We start from the raw sequence: 19,754 nt of genomic DNA, 5'->3' as shown, positions 1-19,754 counted from the left end.
CTACAGGCGCTCACCACCACGCCCAGCTAATTTTTTGTATTTTTAGTAGAGACAAAGTTTCACTGTGTTAGCCAGGATGGTCTTGATCTCCTGACCTTGTGTTCCGCCCGCCTCAGCCTCCCAAAGTGCTGGGATTACAGGCATGAGCCACCGCGCCCGGCCTAATTTTTATATTTTTAGTAGAGATGGGGTTTCACCATGTTGGCCAGGCTGGTCTCGAACTCGTGATCCACCTGCCTCGTCCTCCCAAAGTGCTGGGATGACAGACATGAGCCACTGCACCCGGCCATCTTTACTAATGTTTCTTATCTTTTATCTTTTGGATCATAGCCATTCTAACAGGTATCTCATTTTGGTTTTAATTTGCATTTCCCTGATGATTGATGATCTTCAGCATTTTTCCATAATCCTGTTGGCTGCCTGTGTGTCTTTATTTTAGAGGTATCTAGTCAGATTATTTAACCCCCTCTTTTTTTTAAGATAGGGTCTCTTTTTGTTTTTGTGTTTGTGTGTGTGTGTGTGTGTGTGTGTTTGAGACAGAGTCTTCCTCTGTCACCCAGGCTGGAGTGCAGTGGTGTGATCTCAGCTCACTGTAGCCTCGACCTCCCAGACTCAGCAATCCTCCCATCTCAGCCTCCTGAGTAACTAGGATCACAGGTGCACACCACCACACCTGGCTATGTTTTAAAATTTTTTTGTAGAGATGGGGTCTTGCTATGTGGTCCAGGCTGGTCTTGAACTCTTGAGCTCAATCGATCCTCCTGCCTCTGCCTCCCAGGGGACCCTGGGCAATGTCTGGGGACATCTGTGGTTGTCACAACTCGGGGGTGCTCCTGGCATGGAGTAGGTGAAGGCCAGGGATGCTGCTTAGCACCCTGCAGTGCCCAGGATGGCACCAGCCCAGAGAATGGTCCAGCCCCAATGTCCACAGTGCAGAGGGGGAGACCCTGCATTCATTATTTTGAAAAAAATAATTGAATTGCCTCTCTGCTCACAACAGACACCAGAATAAGCTCCCAATGGGGCAGACAACATAAACCAGGGGACCCCAGTTCCTGGGATTCTCCTCCTCTCTCCCTCCCCCTACTCAGGGTGTGGATTTCAATGTGTGCAGCCTCCTGGGACCTCAGCAGGGGAGAGGATCATGGAACACAGTCTCTTGGGGATCTGTGGAACCCCCTAACTGAGAAGGTCTTTCTGGGGATGATCTGTTCCCCAGGGGACATCAGGCAATGTCTGGGGACATCTGTGACTGTCATGACTGGGGGTGCTTCTGGCATAGAGTGGGTGGAGTCCAGGGATGCTGCTCAGCTCCCTGCAGTGCCCAGGATGGCCCCACCCCAGAGAGTGACCCGGCTCTAATGTCCATACTGCCTGGGGGTTGGGAGGGGGACCCGTGCTGTTTCCGATCGTGTCTAGGAGGCCGCTCTGGGAACCCGGGGAAGGTGGGAACAGAGCTTGTCATGAAGCGGGAGGGGAGGTTATGCGTCAGAAAAGAAATGACAGGTTTGAAATCTGCAGAAGCTCGTCTTTCCTCTCCCCCTCTCCTCCCCACCCGGCCCCGCCCCCACCTGGCTTCCTAAATAAAGACCTTCCTCTCCATGGAGACTGCCTCACTCAAACTCACCCCCTCGTGCATGCAGAGTCTCAAAAGACACGGCCCCGCCCCCGCCGCAGTGAGGGTCTGAATGGGAGGTTTGGAAATGGGAGAGCATCTGTGTCCCAGACCCGGCGGTGGGGGGCCCAGGGTGCCCGGCACATCTTCCGGAGCCCAGGCTCACCAAGGCAGGCGAGAGCTGTCCCCTCGCCTCTGTTGGGGATGCCTGCCAAGGTCAGCCATGGGCGAGGCCAGGGACAGCACCCAGGTGGTGCCAAGGGGACTGTGAGTCACCTGTGGACAGGACGGCTGAGTGAGGAGGGGACACGGGCCCTGGGCCTCAAGGGCGCCATCCGAAGATCCCATAAGGATGAGGACAAGGGAGGTCAGAGGGCAGAAATTCAAGGCAACAGAACAGCTCTAGGTGGGGGATGTCCCTGGCATGGGGTGGGTGGAGGCCAGGGATGCTGCTCAGCACCCCGCAGTGCCCAGAACAGCCCCACCCCAGAGAATGATCCGGCCCCAGTGTCCACAGTGCCGAGGGGGAGGCTCTGCATTCATCTGAAAAAAAATAGACTTCGATCGATTCTCACTCCAGACACCAGGATAAACTCCCGATGGGGAAGACGGTATAAACCAGGGGGACCCCCAGATCCTGGGATTCTCCTCATCCCTCCACCCCACTCAGGATGTGGATTTCAATGTGTGCAGCGTCCTGGGACCTCAGCAGGGCTGAGGATCATGGGACTCAGATCGATCCCTCATCTGCCCTGCTGCGGAATTTCCCAGCTCTGTGTTTGTCTGTTGCAAATCCCCAGGTTTGGGAGCTGAGGGTCTGGCTGTTTGTGTCCTTGGGCACTGCTTGGAGATATTAGGCTAAAATCTATCAACCTTTTCAGAATTACAAGCAAAAATAGCAACCAGCACCTTAATAACCCTGGAAGATGCATGCCTTTGACACTGTGGGTGAGGCCTGGTTTTTGTTTTCAGTTTCTATTATTTATTTTATTTTATTTTTATGTATTTATTTGAGTCAGAGTCTTGCTCTGTTGCCCAGGCTGGAGTGCAGTGGTGTGATCTCGGTTCACTGCAACCTCTGCCTTCTGGGCTCAGGTGATCCCTGGAGCCACCATGCCCAGCTAATTTTTAAATTTTTTGTAGAGATAGGGTCTTGCTATGTTGCCCAGGCTGGTTGCAAACTTCCAGCCTTAAGCAAACCTCCCACCTCAACCTCTCAAAGCATTAGGATTATAGGCATGAGCCCTCGAGCCCAGCCCATAGTACAATATCTTTAGCTGGTTCACAGGCTGCAGTGACATCTCTGTCAATGTTTCCAGCACAGCTGAAACTATGTATCCTCTGACCCCCATCTCCCCCTTCCTTTCCCTCCTCTACCACTAACCACTCTTCTGCTTTCTATGTATTTGGGGGGTTTTGATTGTGTGTTTGTTTTGAGATGGAGTCTCGCTCTGTTCCCCAGGCTGGAGTGCAGTGGCATGATCCCAGCTCACTGCAACCTCCGCCTCTCGGGTTCAAGCGATTCTCCTGCCTCAGCCTCCTGAGTAGGTGGGATTACAAGCATGCACCACCACGCCTGGCTAATTTTGTATTTTCAGTAGAGACGGGGTTTCACCATGTTAGCCAGGCTGGTCTCGAACTCCTGACCTCAGGTGATTTACCCACCTTGGCCTCCCAAAGTGCTGGGATTACAAGCATGAGCCACCGCACCCGGCTGTATTTGGGGTTCTTTGCTTGTTTTGTTTTTGGACTCCACAATATGTGGGATTATGTAGTATTTTTCTCTCTCAGCGTCTGGCCTATTTCACTTGGCATTGCATTCTCCAGGTTCTACAAGGGGGAATTTTATGGCATGCGAATATTTTATTTTTATTTATTTATTTTTTTTGAGACGGAGTCTCGCTTAGCCGTTCAGGCTGGAGTGCAGTAGTGCGATCTCGGCTCCCGGGTTCAAGCAGTTCTCCCATCTCAGCCTCCCGACTAGCTGGGATTACAGGCGCCTGCCACCACGCCTGGCTAATTTTTGTATTTTTAGTAGAGACGGGGTTTCACCATGTTGCCCAGGCTGGTCTTGAACTCCTGACCTCAGGTGATCTGCCTGCCTCGGCCTCGCAAAGGCTGGGATAACAGGCATAAGCCACTGCGCCCAGCCTATTTTAATTTTTTTAAAAAAGAAATTGGTCAGGCACGGTGGCTCATGCGTGTCATCGCAGCACTTTGGGAGGCCGAAGAGGGTGGATTGCCTGAGCCCAGGAATTCAAGACCAGCCTGGCCAATATGGCTTAACACCATCTCTATAAAAAATACAAAATTTAGCTGGGCATAGTGATGGGCACCTGTAATCCCAGCTACTTGGGAGATTGAGGCAGGAGAATCGCTTAAACCTGAGAGGTGGAGGTTGCAATGAGCCGAGATCGCACCACTGCACTCCAGCCTGGGTGACAGAGTGAGACTGTCTTAAAAAAAAAAAGAAAGAGAAAGGAGAGAGAGAGAGAGAGAGAAAGAGAGGGAGAGAGAAAAGAAAGAAAAAGAAGAAAGAAGGAAAGAAAGAAAAGAGGGAGACGAAGAGAGAAAGAGAGAAAGAAAAAGAGAAAGGGAGGAAAGAAGGAAGGCGGGAGGGAGGGATGGAGGGAGGAAGAAAGGAAGGGAAGGAGGGATGGAGGGAAGGGAGGGAGGAAGGAAGGAAGGAGGGAAGGAGGGAAGGAGGGATGGAGGGAAGGGAGGGAGGGAGGAAGGAAGGAGGGAAGGAGGGAGGGAGGGAGGGATGGAGGGAAGGAGGGAGGGAGGAAGGAAGGGAAGGAGGGAGGGAAGGATGGAGGGAGGAAGAAAGGAAGGAGGGAAGGAGGGAAGGAGGGATGGAGGGGAGGGAGGGAGGAAGGAAGGAAGGAGGGAAAGAGGGAGGAAGGGAGGGAGGAGGGAAAGAGGGAGGAAGGGAGGGAGGAAGGAAGGAAGGAGGGAAGGAGGGAGAGACGGAGGGATGGAGGGAAAGAAAGGGAGGGAGGAAGGAAGGAGGGCGGGATGGAGGGAAGGAGGGAGGGAGGGAGGAAGGAGGGAAGGAGGGAAGGAGGGATGGAGGGAAGGGAGGGAGGGAGGAAGGAGGGAGGGAGGGAAGGAGGGTTGGAGGGAAGGGAGGAAGGAAGGAGGGAAGGAGGGAGGGAGGGAGGAAGGAGGGAAGGAGGGAAGGAGGGATGGAGGGAAGGGAGGGAGGGAGGAAGGAAGGAGGGAGGGAGGGAGGGAAGGAGGGAGAGAGGGAGGAAGGAGGGAAGGAGGGAAGGAGGGAAGGGAGGGAGGGAGGAAGGAGGGATGGAGGGAGGGAGGGAGGAAGGAAGGAGGGAAGGAGGGAGGGAGGGATGGAGGGAAGGAAGGAGGGAGGGATGGAGGGAAGGAAGGAGGGAGGGATGGAGGGAAGGAGGGAGGGAGGAAGGAGGGAAGGAGGGAAGGAGGGATGGAGGGAAGGGAGGGAGGGAGGAAGGAAGGAGGGAAGGAGGGAGGGAGGGAGGGATGGAGGGAAGGAAGGAGGGAGGAAGGAAGGAGGGAGGAAGGGATGGAGGGATGGAAGGAAGGAAGGGAGGGAGGCAGGAAGGAAGGAGGGAAAGAGGGAGGAAGGGAGGAAGGAAGGAAGGAGGGAAGGAGGGAGAGAGGGAGGGATGGAGGGAAAGAAGGGAGGGAGGGAAGGAAGGAAGGAAGTCGGACAGAGATCTGGAGAAGTGCCTCCAGGACACAGTGGGGAGGGCTGGGAGGCGGTGGCAGCCCTTCCTACATGAGGTGCCCTGACCACCACCACTGTCCGTGGACTCTGTGTCCCCAGGGGGACTGATCTCTCCCTGCTGGCATTCTGCACCTGCTACCTGGAGTGTTTCTTGCCTGTGTCTGAGACTTGCCTGCCTGCTGGGTGGAAGGCCCAGCTGCACATAGGTGCCCAGGGCCCTGAGCTGGGTTTAAAGCCGGGCTATTGGCACCTTGAAATCCATACTAATTTATGACAGGAGGTCCCAGAGGTTCGTGTTGCCCCTGGCTCGGCAGTTTCTGAGAGGACCTAACCCCCGCAGAGAGGTCTCTCCTCCTTGTCTCCACTGCTGGCCGCCCGGGTCGATTGTGATTTGTCCACACAGGGAACATGAAAACGCAGCGTTTCTGTCGGGCTGAGCGAGCCGCTGAAGGTCGCTGGGGGACAGCCTGGTGCCAGCTGGTGCGGCTCAAGGCCCGAGGACAGAGCGGCTGGGATGCGGCTTCACCCACGCTGTGCTCGCCTCTGACCCAAGCTGCTCTGGGGCCGAGTGCAGACCGGGGGGGTTCTGCAGGGGCTGGGGTTAAAGGGCTGGGGACAGGGAGGTTTGCAGTGAAGGCAGAGAGTGGGAACTCATCTTAAAAATGATTCCTAGGGATGGGTGCAGTGACTCATGTCTTTAATCCCAACACTGGGAGGCCAAGGCTGGCAGATCACCCAAGGTCAGGAGTTCAAAACCAGCCTGGCCAACATGAGGAAACCCTGTCTCTACTAAAAATACAAAAAAAAGCTAGCCCTGCGTGGTGGTGGGTGCCTGTAATCCCAGCTACTTGGGAGGCTGAGGCAGGAGGATCGCTTGAGCCCAGGAGGCGGAGGTTGCAGTGAACCGAGATCGTGCCACTGCACTCCAGCCTGGGGGATGGAACGAGACTCTGTCTCAAAAAAAAAAAAAAAAAAAGGATTTGTATGACACGAATATTCACAGCAGCAGATTCACAATCGCCAACAAATAGGAACAAGCCGATTGTCCATCCTTGGGGGAATGGATTTAAAAAACACGTCCTTCCACACTCAGGAGGAGTAAGACTCAGTCATGGAAAGGAGCGAGTCTTTGACACAGGTCACAGCGCGGATGCACCTTGAGGACGTCACACTCAGTGAGAGACGCCAGACACAAAAGGCCACACAGTGTGTGACCCCATTTCTATGAAATGTCCAGGACAGGCCCATGCACAGAGACAGGGAGGGAGTGCGTGGGGGCCGGGACTGGGGATCGGGGGCTGATGGCGAGGGGGCTTCTTTGTAGGGTGATGAGAATGTTCTGGAACTACATAAAGGTGATGGTTGCCCAGTTTTGCAAATATACTGAAAACAATGAAGTATACACTTCAAGTGGGCGAGTTGTACGGTACGGGCGTTAGTTCACAATAAGGCTGTTTAAAAATAATGATTCCTGGCTGGGCGTGGTGGCTCACGCCTGTAATCCCAGCACTTTGGGAGGCTGAGGCGGGTGCATCATGAGGTCAAGGGTTCGAGACCAGCCTGACCAACATCGTGAAACCCCCATCTCTATTAAAAATACAAAAATTAGCCGGGGGTGGTGGTAGGTGCCTATAATCTCAGCTACTCAGGAGGCTGAGGCAGGAGAATTGCTTGAACCCAGGAGGCGGAGCTTGCAGTGAGCTGAGATCACACTCCAGCCTGGGTGACAGAGCAAGACTCCGTCTCAAAAAAAAAAAAAAAAATAATAATAATAATAATAATGATTCCTAGGGGTGAGTGTCTACACTGAATGTATCCGCCTCTCTCAGTTTGCTGGTTTTGGTAAGATGTGCCCTAGTTGTGTACAGTGTCACTGGCAAGGTAGTGAGTTGAAGGGCGCACCGGACCACTTCGAATTCGTTCAGTAATTTAAGGTTGTCCGGGTGAAATGGCTGCGCCTGTAATCCCAGCCCTTTCAGAGGACGAGGTGGTGGGAGGATCACTTGAGCCCAGGAGTTCAAGACCAGGCTGGATAACATAGCAAAGACCTTGTCTCTATTTTAAAAAAAATTAAAAATTAGCCCACAAACTAAGCACATTCCTTCCCCCTTCCCAGTCCATAAAAGCTACAGCAGTGATGCCCACCTGTAGGCCCAGCTCCTCAGGAGGCTGAGGAAGGAGGATCGCTTGAGCCCAGGAGGTGGAGGCTGCAGTGAGCTGTGATTGCACCATTGCACTCCAGCCTGGGCAACAGACTGAGGCTCTGTCTCAAAACAAACAAACAAACAAAAAACATGATTCAAAGTTGAAGGATTATGTTCATAGCTGCCCTGCAAGGTGGAGGGCAGGAGTCTGAGCCTCCTGCAGCCCCGTGGGCATGCCGCTCCAGCCCTTTCATCGCTCATCCCTGCTGCCCTGAGCTGCAGCTGTCCTGAGTGGCAGGCCCTGGTGTAGCAGATCCTGCAAGATTCCAGCTGCTCCCAGAGCCCAAGGGCACCAGGGCATTCCTGTGGCAAGGGCACCACCTGCAGGTGACAGCGGGGATTTCAGCTCCCTATCCCCACCTTTTATTGATGGTAAATTACCCTGAGCTCATGGAACGGAAACTAGCATTTTAAAAAGTTTGCGTTTTTTAAAATGAACTTTTAATTTTAGATTTTCAGAAGAGTTGCAAAGAAATCCAGAGATTTCCTGTCTACCTCTCAGCAGTTTTCCCTTATGTTAGCATCTTATGAAGTCACCATGCATTTGGAGTTGGTTTGTTTTTGAGACAGTGCCGTGCTCTGTTGCCCAGGCTGGAGTGCAGTGGCACAATCGCAGATCACTGCAGCCTTGACCTCCTGGGCTCAAGCGATCCTCCTGCCTCGGCCTCCCAAGTAGCTGGGACTACAGGTTTGCACCACCATGCCCAGCTAATTTTTACATTGTTTTTGTAGAGATGGGAGATGGGGTCTTGCTGTGTTGCCCAGGCCGGACCATGTACTTGTGACCACCAAGAAGCCCATGTGGGTACATTTCTATAAGCTAAATTTCACTCTTTATCCCAGTTTCATGATTTTTTCTTCTAATGTCCTTTTTCTGTTTTAGGATCCTATCCTGGATCCCAAGTGGCTTTTTTTTTTTTTGAGACAGGGTCTCGTTCTGTCACCCAGGCTGGAGTGCAGTGGCATGATCTCGGCTCACTGCAACCTCTGCCTCCCAGGTTCAAACGATTCTCCTGCCTCAGCCTCCCGAGTAGCTGGGATTACAAGCGCCCACCACCGTGCCTGGCTAATTTTTGTACTTTTCGTAGAGACAGGATTTCAACATGCTGACCCGGCTGGCCTCAAACTCCTGACCACAAGTGATCTGCCCACCTCGGCCTTCCAAAGTGCTGGTATTACAGGTGTGAGCCACCTCGCCTGGCCCCACGTGGCATTTATTTTTATTTTTTCTCAGACAGGATTGCACTCTGTTGCCCAGGCTGGAGTGCAGTGGTGCAATCCTAGCTCACTGCAACCTTGATCTCCCTGGATCAAGCGATCCTCCCATCTCAGCCTCTCGAGTAGCTGGGGTCACAGGTGGGAACCACTACACCCTCCTAATTTTTAAATTTTTTTTGTCAAGATGGGGTCATTTTGTAGAGATGGGGCGACTAGCTGGGGGGACCCTGGACTCCGCACGAGGCCTCCTTGTGGCTGTGGTTTGTCCTAGCAAGAGGACACAGAGCACAGAGCAGAGTTTGTGAAGGGAAAGGCTCGTGGGATGGGTTGGGGGGGCCAGGCCCAGCTTCCAGGCCCTCTCCCCATGTGTCATGCGGGACACGCCTCATCCCCAGCAGCAAGCTGGGACAACAGCCCAAAGCACCGTCACCAGTGAGGCTCCCAGAGACCCAGCGCCCACGTTCCTATGGGGGCTGGTTCTGCGGCCCCTGCTGCCTGACCCATGCCAGGATTCCAGACTCCAGAGGGAGGCAAGGATTTCATACAAACCACGGTGTCCACAGGAACAGCTTTGGCCCTGGAGCTCGTCCTGTCAGTGATGGTGGCGGGGTTCCCCTGAGTCCCCCGAGGTGGGGAGTTCCTGGTCGCAGCCTCAGGCATGTGGTGCCAGCCTGGTTCTGCTCAGAGACTGCCTGTACCAGCTGAGCTGGGGCTGAGGGACTTCCCAGGTTGCAGGACTTCCAGGCTAACTCCGGAAAAGTCCTGGGCAGACCTGGATACGTTGGGTGCCTTCTGGGCACCGTGGAACTAACTCAGCCCCCTCTTCTTCCTCCCAGAGAGATCATGAGGCTCCAAAGATGTACAGAGATGTTTTTGATAAACTGTGAAGAGCTGTAGAAACATCAATCCTTGCACTCAGTTCAGTTTTCAAACACGTGGAAAATGTATTAGGAATAATGTCATAAATCTCTAATAATAAATATTTTCAGTGAATTGCCTTCTGCTTTTTTCCTTTTCTTTTTTTTCTTTTTTTTTTTTTTTAGGCAGAGTCTTGCTCTGTTGCCCAGGCTGGAGTGCAGTGGCTCAATCTCAGCTCACTTTGCAGTGGCTCAATCTCAGCTCACTTCACCCTCTGCCTCCCAGGTTCAAGGGATTCTCCTGCCTCAGCCTCCTGAGTAGCTGGGATTACAGGCACCTGCCACCACGTTGGCTAATTTTTGTATTTTTAGTAGAGACGGGGTTTTGCCATGTTGGCCAGGCTGGTCTCGAACTCCTGACCTCATGATCCGCCTGCCTCGGCCTCCCAAAGTGCTGGGATTACAGGCCTGAGCCACCGTGCCTGGTTGCCAAAATGATTTCTGTCCTTGTCCAATCACGAGCGCGAGGCCATTCTCCAATGCTGACCCCATCAACACGTGCATGGCGCCACCAGCCAAGCCACGCCAAACTAACTCTATGCGTTTTTTCCAGGGAGCGGAGCTTGGTTTCGGGATCTCCGTGCTGCAGACGGCAAGACCTCCTGCACAGGTCGGTGCTGTGACGCATTTCTTTGTTATGATTTGAGGCTCGGTTGGCTGTTTTGCACCCTGGATGTAAGATGTGGGGTTGCCGTCAAGGCAGGCGTCTTGGCCTTGACCTGGGTCTGTGGGTTTTTTGTATCTACCAAGTGTGGGTAATGGGAAGCAGGTGTGGGGAACAGCCGCTAGCTCCTGGCAGAGTTTCTTGCCCACGAGGCAGGAAACGTGGCACTCACTTGTCCTACTGGTACCGGAGCCCCTGGACAGGGTCAGGATGGGAAGCCCACAGCGGTGCTTCCTGCCTTTCCGGTGTCTTAGTGCCGTGGTAGGGAGTTTTAAGGAGGGTGCCTCAGCCTTCACCCCCATCTCCCATGCACCTGGAGAGTGACCCGTCGCTGGCCCTTTAGCTCTCCTCTGTTGGTTTACTACTCGTTTTTCTCCCTAAAGAATCATGAGTGGCTTTTAAAATGTAGGAAGAGGAAACCATTTAAAAATAAGTAGAAAGGAAGGCAGAAATGTCCAGAAAAGGCAAAGTCATAGGGACAGAAAGGGACTCGTGGTGGCTGGAGGCTGGGGACGTGAATGTGCGCCGGGGACTTGCCAGGGACGTGGAAATGGACCCGATGGTCGGGTAGGGGTGGCCACAAACCTGGTGAACTTACTAAAAAATCTTTTTAAAAATGTTTTTTTTTGTTTGTTCTGTTTTGTTTTGTTTGTTTTTAAGAGTTAGGGTTTTGGCCAGGCATGGTGGCTCATGCCTGTAATCCCAGCACTTTGGGAGGCCGAGACGGGTGGATCACCTGAGGTCAGGAGTTCCAGACCAGCCTGACCAACATGGTGAAACACTGTCTCTACTAAAAATAGGAAAATTGGCCAGGCGTGGTGGCAGGTGCCTAGAGTCCAAGCTACTCAGGAAGCTGAGGCGTGAGAATCACTTGAGCCTGGGAGATGGTGGTTGCAGTGAGCTGAGATCATGCCACTGCACTCCAGCCTGGGCGACAGAGTGAAACTCCTAAAAAAAAAAAAAGAGAGAGAAAAGAAAGAAAGAAAAAAACAGAAAAGAGTTAGGGTTTGCTTTGTTGCCCAGGCTGGTCTTGAACTCCCTGGCTCAAGTGATCCTCCTGCTTTGGCTTCCCAAAGTGCCGGGATTACAGGTGTGCGCCACTGCACCCGGCCCTGAAGTATCTTTGAGCAGTACACTTCACTTGAATTTTATGGCATGTAATGTGTACCTTAAAAATGCATATTTTAGCTAAGTCCAGTATAAATCACTTTGGTCTCATTCTTAGTAGACAATGGTCATGAGAGGTAATTCAAAAACAGATGTACTCAAAAGTCAAGAATATGTTCAAATTTAGCAATAAGGCAAAGACTCCAAATGTCCATCAGTGGGTGAATGGATCAGCAGAACATCCTCCATCCACACCATGGAGTATTACTCAGTCACGAAAAGGAATGAAACTTTGACACAGGCCACAGTGTGGATGTGCCTTGAGGACGTCACGCTCACTAAGAGATGCCAGACACAGAAGGCCACGCAGCATGTGATCCCATTTCTACGAAATGTTCAGGACAGGCCGATCCACAGAGGCAGGGAGGGGATGCGTGGGTGCCGAGACTGGGAGGGGCGTGGGAAGTAATGGTTGATGGGTTTCTTCTTCTTGGCGTAATCAGAATGTTCTGGAATTGGATAGTGGTGATGGTTGCAGGACTCTGTGAATGTACTAAATGCCATTGAATTGTGTGTTTTCTTTTTATTTTTGGTCTTCTTTTTGGTCCCACAGATAATACCCAGAAAGAATTATGCATTTTAAATGGGTGCACCGTATGTCATATGAATTATCTCTCAATAACATGATACATGTATAGACAGAGAGAGCTATTATATATATCATACATAATATATACATATAATATATTATATAATATATTATATATTATATATAATATATTATATATAATATACACATAATATATATGTATAATATACACATATAATATATATGTATAATATACACATATAATATATATTATATGTGTATATTATATGTATAATATACACATATAATATATATTATATGTATATATTATATGTATAATATACACATATAATATATATTATATGTGTATATTATACGTATAATATACACATATAATATATATTATATGTATATATTATATGTATAATATACACATAATATACACATATAATATATATTATGTGTATAATATACACATAATATACACATATAATATATATTATATGTATAATATACACATAATATACACATATATATTATATGTATAATATACATATAATATATAATATATGTATAATATACATATATAATATATGTATAATATATACATATAATATATAATACATACATAATATATACATATAATATATAATATATATATAAAGAGAGCCATATATATATATATATAAAGTGTAGGCCGGGTGCAGTGGCTCACGCCTGTAATCCCAGCACTTTGAGAGGCCAAGGCAGGTGGATCACCTGAGGTCAGGAGTTTGAGACCAGCCTGGCCAACAAGGCGAAACCCCGTCTCTACTAAAAATATAAAAATTAGCCAGGTGTGGTGTCGGGCGCCTGTATTCCCAGCTACTTGGGGGGCTGAGGTGGGAGGATTGCTTGAACGCGGGAGACGGAGGTTGCAGTGAGCTGAGATTTCGCCACTGCACTCCAGCCTGGGCAACAGAGCAAGACCCCATCTCAGAAATAATAAAATAAAATAAAATAAAGTGTTGATACAAAAAGTGTAGATATAAGGCCGGGCGTGGTGGCTCACATCTGTAATCCCAGCACTTTGGGAGGCCGAGGTGGGAGGATCACGAGGTCAGGAGATCAAGACCATCCTGGCTAACATGGTGAAACCCTGTCTCTACTAAAAACACAAAAATTAGCCGGGCTTGGTGGCGGACGCCTGTAGTCCCAGCTACTCGGGAGGCTGAGGCAGGAGAATGGCGTGAACCCCCGGAGATGGAGCTTGCAGTGAGCCGAGATCGCGCCACTGCACTCCAGCCTGGGCGACAGACCAAGACTCCGTCTCAAAAAAAAAAAAAAAAGTGTAGATATAAAATATATGTATAATATTTATTTGTTTACGAAGCCAAACATAAAAATGTAAAAGATTTCATATTGTACAATTTCACTTACAGGAAAATTCTAGAAAAGGTGACAGAGATCAGAGGTGGCCTGGAGGCTGGAGGGTTGAGATCGGGGCAGCTCTGGGGGCCGATGACAGCGTCCCATTGAGATTATGCTGATGGTTGCACAGCTCTAGAAATGAATGGCAACCCTTAGAACCATGTGCGCTTAAAGATGAGCGTGCCCTTTGTGCATCTCAGGGTGTGTAACTCGCACCCCAGTGAAGCTGTGACACCAACAGAAAAGCTCAGCCCGAAAAAGGAGGTGCAGGGCGGGAAGGTGTGCAGAGCCCGGAGAGGCTCAGTCTTTGCATTTCCGGTGCCGACGGCGGAAGGGTGTGCAAGAACCGGGAGAGGCTAAGACTTTGCATTTCCGGTGCGGACGGTGCAGGGCCGGAAGGTGTGCAGAGCCCGGAGAGGTCTCCGACTTTGCATTTCTGGTGCACATGGTGCAGGGTGGGAAGGTGTGCAGAGCCCGGAGAGGCCTCAGACTTAGCATTTCCGGTGCCAATGGCAAGGCGGAAAGGTATGCAGAGCCCAGAGAGGTCTCGGACTTTGCATTTCCGGTGCACATGGTGCAGGGCGGGAAGGTGTGTAGAGCCCGGAGAGGGTGCAGACTTTGCATTTCCGGTGCCGACAGCAGGGCCGGAAGGTGTGCAGAGCCCAGAGAGGTCTCCTGCATTTCCAGTGCACATGGTGCAGGGCGGGAAGGTGTGCAGAGCCTGGAGAGGCTCAGACTTTGTATTTCCGGTGCCGACAGCGCAGGGCCCGAAGGTGTGCAGAGCCCAGAGAGGTCTCCTGCATTTCCGGTGCACATGGTGCAGGGCGGGAAGGTGTGCAGAGCCCGGAGAGGGCTCAGACTTTGCATTTCCAGTGCCGACAGTGCGGGGCCGGAAAGTGTCCAGAGCCGGCAGAGGGCTCAGGCTTTGCATTTCCGGTGCCGGCAGTGCAGGGCCGGAAGTTGTGCAGAGCCCGGAGAGGGCTCAGACTTTGCATTTCCTGTGCTGACACTGCAGGGCCGGAAGGTGTGCAGAGCCCAGAGAGGTCTCCTGCATTTCCGGTGCACATGGTGCAGGGCCGGAAGGTGTGCAGAGCCCAGAGAGGTCTCCTGCATTTCCGGTGCACATGGTGCAGGGCGGGAAGGTGTGCAGCGCCCGGAGAGGGCTCAGACTTTGCATTCCCGGTGCTTCCTGGGGCTGCCACAGGTTTGGTGTTGGGCTTCTTCAAACATTCAGTTCTGGCCGGGCGCCATGGCTCACGCCTGTAATCCCAGCACTTTGAGAGGCCAAGGCGGGAGGATGGCTTGAGCCCAGGAGTTTGAGATCATCCTGGTCAACAGAGCGATCTCCTAATCTCTACAGAAAATTAGCCAGGTATGGAGGCACGCATCTGTAGTCCCTGCTAGTGGGGGGCTGAAGTGGGGAGGATCGTTTGAGCCCCAGAGTTTGAGACCAGCCCAGGCAACATGATGAAACCCCATCTCTACAAAAAATACAGAAATTAGCCGGGCATGGTGGTGCACACCTGAAATCCCAGCTACTTAAGAGGCTGAGGTGGGAGGATCGCTTGAGCCCCGGAGGTCGAGGCTGCAGTGGGCTATGATTGCACCACTGCACTCCAACAGAGTGGAGTGGGCAACAGAGCCAGACCCTGTCTAAAAAAACAGAAACAAATAACCCCATTCATTTCGACAGGGAAACGCTAGCAGCTGCGGAGCTAATAGTGTTTGCAAGCTAGGATAGGGCAATTCTCAGCAAGAAACATTGCAATTTCTGGTTTCCCGTGGGCCCCTTTGGAAAGACTGCCCATGATGGGGTCATCGTTCTCCATGACCTGTCCCAGCAACACATGTCCCATGATGTGGGTCTGTGAGAACAGCTCCCTGGCAGGCAGGCTGTAGGCTGGTGGGGCTGCCCACTAAGCCCCCAGGGCCTGGGTCGGAGCTGCTAGATCCTCTTTGGGCACTGGTGGATGTAGGCACCTCCTGCCCCAGACGTAACAAGTGACCACTGATGTAGAACGGCTTCTCTCACACAGTTATTATCTGACAGCGCTGCAACTCAGAAGTCTAACATAGGGCCAGGCACGGCGGCTCACTCCTGTAATCCCAGCACTTGGGGAGGTCGAGGCAGGCGGATCACCTGAGGTCAGGAGTTTGAGACCATCCTGGCTAACATGGTGAAACCCCTTCTCTACTAAAAATACAAAAAAACTAGCCAGGTGTGGTGGTGTGCATGTGTAGTCCCAGCCACTCAGGAGGCTGAGGCAGGAAAATCGCTTGAGCCCAGGAGGCGGAGGTTGCAGAGCCAAGATCACGCCACTGCACTCCAGCCTGGGCAACAGAGTGAGACTCCATCTCAAAAAAAGAAAAAAAAAAAAAAAAAGGTCTAACATAGGCCTCACTGGGCTAAAATCAAAGAAAATCAAGGTGTGGGCAGGGCCAGTCCCTCCTTGGGGCTCCAGGGAAGAATCTGGTTCCCGCATTTCCCAGCGTCTAGAGGTGCCCACATCCCTTGGCTCGGGGCCCCCTCCTCCCCCTTCACAGCCACAGTGAAGCCTCTTCCAGTCTGTTTGACTCTCACCCTCCTGCTTCCTCTCCTGAGGACCCTATGAGGACATTGGGGCCCCCAGATCACCCCGGATGCTACCCTATCTCACGATCCTTAACTTCATCCCATCTGCAGTCCCTTTTGACATGGAGCTGACCTGTCCACGGGTTCTGGGGTTAGGATGGGGCCGTCGCTGGGAGCCTGCTGTTCCTTCTGCTGAAATGGGGAATCGGCTGGAGGGGTGAGCAGAGCCGACTTCCTCCCTTGCCTGGTCACTCACCCTCCTGTGACCTCAAGGAGAGAGGAAGAGGCTCCCCGTGGGGGATCTGCCGGGTGCAACCCTGGCCATTGCGGGGCTGAGTTCTGGAGGCTAAGAGCCACTGGGGGTCAGCTGCAGGACCCGAGTCCCTTCTTCTTGTACCACCTCCGGGACTACCTGCCAGTTTCTGGAGTGCCTCCCCTTCATTTCATAGACTTAAGTTTCTCAAGCAGGTCATTTTAGGGATGGCAGTTTGGCCTGAAGCCGTTTGATCCCTGAATGACGTCAGAACTTGGTGAGAGCCTGGGCGCAGTGGCTCACGCCTGTCATCCCAGCACTTTGGGAGGCCAAGGCGGGAGGATGGCTTGAGCCCAGGAGTTTGAGACTAGCCTGGGGAACATAGCAAGACCCCATCTCTACAAAAAAATTAAACAATTAGCCGGGTGTTACAGTGTGTACCTGTGGTCCCAGCTACACTGGAGGCCGAGGCAGGAGGATCACTTGAGCCTAGGAGATCGAGTGGTGCAGTGAGCCGAGATCACACCACTGCACTCCAGCCTGGGCAACAGGGCAAGACCCTGTCTCCAAAAAAAGCAACCGCTAAAAAGGTAAAATGAAGAAAAGTACAAAGAAGGCCAAGCCCCTAAGTTCCCCAGCCCAGCACCGATGGGCCTCAGCATCTTGCCAAGCCTGTGCTGGGATTTTTGTGAATTACGTTCACCTGTAGATTTCACACGAGGAGGGTTCTGTTCTGTCATTCCTCATTCCCATCACTGGGCGTCTTTCCTTGTCGAGAAACCTCGACATCCACCTTCATTCTTGATGCTCGTTAAGGCACTCCGTGTGATAGGGGGTGGTGACTTATCACTTTAGAAATAATTTTATAATGTGTTTAACTGGTCCCCCTAGCTGGGCTTTTGGAGTGTCTCTCTTTTTCTTTATGTCTTTCTTTCTCTCTTCCTCTCTCTCTCCTTCCTTCCTTCCTCTTTCTTTCCTTCTCCCTCTCTCTTTCTCTTGCTTTCCTCCCTCTCTCCCCTTTCTCTCTCCTTCCTTCCTATCTCTATCTCCCTCCCTCCACCACTTCCTTCCCCTCCTCCTCCCCTCCCTCCTCCCCTCCCTCCTCCCCTCCCTCTTCCCCTCCCTCCTTCCCTCCCTCCCTCCTTCCTTCCTCACTCCCTCCTTCCCTTCCTCCCTGCCTCCTTCCTTCCTCCCTTTCTCCTTCCTTCTCTCCCTCCCTCCTTTCTTCCTTTCTTCCTTCCCTCCCTTCCTTTCTCCTTCCCTCCCTCCTTCCCTTCCTCTTTCCTTCCTTCCTCCCTCTTCTTTCTTCCTTCCCTCCCTACCCCCCTCCTTCCTTCCCTCCTTCCTCTCTCCCTCCTTCCTTCCTTTCTTCCTTCACTCCCTCCTTCCTTTCTCCCTCTCTCCCTCCCTCCTTCCTCCCTCCCCTCCCCTTCCTTCCTTCCCTCCCTCCCTTACTCTCTCCTTCCCTCCCTTCTTCCCCCCTTCCCCCCCTCCCTCCCTTACTCTCTCCTTCCCTCCCTTCTTCCCCCCTTCCCCCCTCCCTCCCTTACTCTCTCCTTCCCTCCCTTCTTCCCCCCTTCCCCCATCCTTCCTCCCTCCTCCCTCCCTCCTTCCTTCCCTCCCTTACTCCGTCCTTCTCTCCCTTTCACCCTCCTTCCTCCCCCCTCCTTGCCTCCCTCCCTTTCTCCTTCCTTCCTGAATCCCTCCCCTTGGATGGTCGAGGTTTAAGTTAAATTCCTGTGAGTGGGTGTGCTGCTGAGCTCTGTGCCTGTGATCTACATTTGACATCCAGCCACAAAAACCTCCAGAAACACCCCATTCCTTCCTGGAGCGCTTGTTCCCCACCCTCCCAGCCGCAGCTGTGAAATATTTGCCAAGCTGGCAAATAGGGGCGCTCATCTTTGTTTGGTTTGGGTGTCCTCGGTGGCCGGTGAATCTGACCGTTCTCTGGGCATCCTTCTGTGGGCTGCCAGGCTGGGGTCTTTGCTGACCTTTCTGTTCCGGCGTCTCAGGCGCATTGATTTATTTGAACAGTTTATAAACGTTTGTTTGAACTCTGCAAATATTTTCCTGAGCGTGTCTTTTGACTTTGCTTACAGTGGGTTTTGCCAAAGAGGATTTTTTTTGTTTTTACAGAGTCTCACTCTGTTGCCCAGGCTGCAGTGCAGTGGCGCGATCTTGGTTCACTGCCACCTCCTCCTCCCGGGTTCAAGCGATTCTCCCACCTCAGCCTCCCGAGCTGGGATTACAGGTGTGTACCACCACGCCCGGCTAATTTTTGTATTTTTAGTAGAGATGGGGTTTCACCATGTTGGCCAGGCTGGTGTCGAACCCCTGACCTCAAGTGATCCTCCTGCCTCAGCCTCCCAAAATGCTGGGATTACAGGCATGAGCCACCACGCCTGGCCAGGATTTTAAATGTTTGTTACACATGAGCATCTCCTTTGTTTTTTTTATGGATTTCTTCCAAATTTTAAGATTAGAAAAAATATCACCTGTATTTTGTTCCGATTGCGTGTTTTACACTTAAATTCTGAACTACTTGAAATTTAACTATGCTAGTGGATCTCACAGAGGAAGCAGGGGTGATTCTGAGCCAACCCTCACCTCCCTTCCCCTCCCCAGGGGTTGCTGGGAGATGTCCAGGGATGTCTCTGGTTGTCACGACTGGGGGGTGCTCCTGGCATGAGTGGTTGGAGGTCAGGGACACTGCTCAACACGGCCCCATCCAAGAGAATCATCCAGCCCCAATGTCTACAGTGCCCAGGAGGGAGAGACTCTTTCTCCCTTCCCTTCCCCTTCCCCTCCCCTTCCCGTCCGCTTTCCCTTCCTCTTCCCCTTCCCCTCCCCTTCCCCTCCCCTTCCCCTCCCCTTCCCCTCCCCTTCCCCTTCCCCTCCCCCTTCACCTCCCCTCCCCCTTCCCTTCCCCTTCCCCTCCCCTTCCCCTCCCCTTCCCCTCCCCTCCCCCTCCCCTCCCCCTTCCCTCCCCTCCCCCTTCCCTCCCCCTCCCCTTCCCCTTCCCCTCCCCTTCCCCTGCCCCTTCCCTTCCCCTTCTTTTCCCCTTTTCTTTTCTCTTTCTGACGGAGTCTCGTTCTGTCACCGAGGCTGGAGTGCAGTGGCACAATCTCAGCTCACTGCAACCTCTGCCTCCCAGGTTCAAGTAATTCTCTGCCTCAGCCTCCCCAGTAGCTGGGATTACAGATGCATGCCACCACGCCCAGCTAACTTTTGTATATTTAGTAGAGACGGGGTTTCACCATGTTAGCCAGGCTGGTCTTGAACTCCTGACATCGTGATCCACCTGCCTCAGCCTCCCAAAGTGCTGGGGTGACAGGTGTGAGCCACCGCGCCTGGCCCATTCATTATTTCAAAACTGACTTCAATCCCTGCTCACACTAGACACCAGAATAAACTCCTGATGGGGCATACGGTGTAAACCAGGGGGACCCCCAGCTCCTGGGATTCACCTCCTCTCTCCCTCACAACTCAGGGTGTA

The 19,754-nt window shown here is 52.2% G+C and overlaps 1 protein-coding gene across 1 annotated transcript in view; it reads left to right on the top strand.

The window, feature by feature from the left end:
- GNG7 (G protein subunit gamma 7) overlaps positions 1-19,754 on the top strand; it is a 191,896-nt gene that overhangs the window by 46,575 nt on the left and 125,567 nt on the right. The window contains exon 2 of the mRNA XM_024238139.3: positions 10,217-10,273. The gene's annotated coding sequence lies outside the window, so the exon portion shown is untranslated. The remainder of the gene's footprint in view (positions 1-10,216; positions 10,274-19,754) is intronic.

Source organism: Pongo abelii, chromosome 20, assembly GCF_028885655.2.
Source record: "Pongo abelii isolate AG06213 chromosome 20, NHGRI_mPonAbe1-v2.0_pri, whole genome shotgun sequence".
NCBI lineage: Eukaryota > Metazoa > Chordata > Mammalia > Primates > Hominidae > Pongo > Pongo abelii.
This window is presented reverse-complemented; position numbering and strand designations above follow the sequence as displayed.